At 39.6% G+C, this 1,939-nt stretch overlaps 1 long non-coding RNA gene across 2 annotated transcripts; it reads right to left on the bottom strand.

Annotated features, from left to right (window-relative positions):
- Positions 1–269: 269 nt before the first annotated feature.
- LOC146868579 (uncharacterized) lies at positions 270–1,608 on the bottom strand. 2 transcript variants are annotated; one of them, XR_014966284.1, is made up of 6 exons: positions 1,491–1,608; positions 1,330–1,392; positions 1,174–1,238; positions 941–1,005; positions 780–846; positions 270–455 (listed from the first exon to the last, which is right to left on the bottom strand). It is a non-coding gene; the product is annotated as an uncharacterized LOC146868579 (long non-coding RNA). The 2 variants fall into 2 exon arrangements; XR_014966285.1 differs by lacking the exon at positions 941–1,005.
- Between the last annotated feature and the right edge of the window lie 331 nt (positions 1,609–1,939).

Below are 1,939 nucleotides of genomic sequence, written 5' to 3'. Positions count from 1 at the left end.
TAAAGTGCATGTACGAGACATTACAGTTGAGAAAAGGAAGACTCTCAAAGAGAAAGTTTAGAACAAAAAATCTTGTATTAGATCAAGTTAATACAAAAGGACATAAAGCAACATAAATAAACAGAATAATGGAACAGTTGTAACAGCACTGTACGCAAAATCAATATAGCATAGGGACAACCCGAAATTGTACTTGGTGCTTAAAGGTGTACGTGACACGAAGACGGCGACGCAAGTGACAAAGTGAGATCAGCAGGGGACGGCGCAAATTGAAGTGAAAGTGAGTAGTTGAACAATAAACACAAAGGTTCTGAACTCAATTTTTAAACAATTGAAATGATTGTATATACATTCAAAGAACCATAAGGCCATCAATTGAGCTGAAAGGTCGGCGGCGTTTCGATCCGGTTAAATTGGGATCATCATCAGGACTGGGTTGCAATATTCAAACGGTGCTGTACAAGGAAGAAGAATATAAAGGGGTATAAGATAGGGGAAGGGGCGGAGGCCAAATGAAAAAAGAGAGGAAATGAGAAGAACCAGTCACTATAAAAAGGCCATAGTCCTATAGTCTGAGAGGATGTAAACAATTGAAGAAACAATCAGGGAGTCATAGTATACAGTAAGTGCTAATCTATGTGGGAAAGGGGAAGGGAGGGGAAATTAAGGGGTGCGACGTATTCGGGAAAAGTGAGGGACATCGAAACATTAAAGGGAAGGGTGGTACAGGAGGGGGAGGGAAGAAACAAGGGGGTGTCAAAGAATAAGGCAGGAGTTACCTGTAAAGTATTGTCAACAGTTCTGAGTTATGGAAGACACCACTTAATTGGATAACACGGTAAAAGTCTATGAAAAAAGGAATAATTGAAATTAAAATTATATGGGGAGCCAAACAAAGATTGGACATAAGTATAAAGGAAAAAATATCATATCCGTATACCTGGAGGTAAGAAAAATTAAGGGTCATAATCCAGAGAGTGGACAATGCGTTATGATTCAGAAATTCTATGAAAACAAAGAAGGGGGAAAAAATGTATATGAGGACCGGGGAAAATTATCAATAATTAGCAGTATGTTACTTGCAATGATTACACAGAAAATGACTCTAAACGGGCAATCCGGGACAGGACACGTGTATGAATAGAAAAGGGGGAAAAAAACATGAGAGTATACCTGGAGGCAAACGAGAGAAATGCTCGAAATCCAGGGGGTAGGCGAAGCGCAATGATTGCGAAAGTCTGGAGAGGGAACAAAAGGGGAGTGAAAAGGACCAGAAAAATTGAATTGGTACATCAGGGGCATAGGAAGGCAAGTATGGTAAAAGTGTACCTTATGGCAGTAATTTGGAGCTCATATTGACACTTGCGGGCAATGCACGAAGGACCAGACAATCTGGAAACCGAAACAAACAAGGAGTCAAAGTGGCAATGAGGATAGATGTAAAAGGGAGAAATGGAATGAAACGAGAGACGGGCTACGTATAGTTTTACCTAATGAATAGAGGGTCAGGGGAAAGGCGTCTCAGTCACCAGGAATCCAATGTCGTAAATCACCGGGTGGGAGTGATTCAGGAAGTAAATTAGAGAAAGGGGCTTTGCTACAACGTAAGGTACGTCCGTGTGACAGGTCAGGTTAATAGAAATAGACAACAGAATGAAGAAAGGGAACGTTGGATTGAAGAGGACGGAAAAGTTATGTTTCGGTCAATCAAAAAGGTGAATTGTAGTTGCCAAAGAAACGAAAAAATATATAATCAAAAATATATATAATTAAAAGTACAGTGCACACAGGACAATGAGCAAATTACATGAACATATAAATTTGTAGTACCGGAGTAAGAAACTCAGTCAGAAATTACAATCACAGTTGCAAACACATAAATCAAGCCCAAACGGGTAACAAAATAACAGGGCATGACCTAATCATGAAAAGCTAAATG

Source organism: Triturus cristatus, chromosome 1_2 (genome assembly GCF_964204655.1).
Source record: "Triturus cristatus chromosome 1_2, aTriCri1.1, whole genome shotgun sequence".
NCBI classification, from domain to species: Eukaryota; Metazoa; Chordata; class Amphibia; order Caudata; family Salamandridae; genus Triturus; species Triturus cristatus.
The sequence above is the reverse complement of the archived record's forward strand: the minus strand, read 5'-3'. Positions and strand labels throughout refer to the sequence as shown.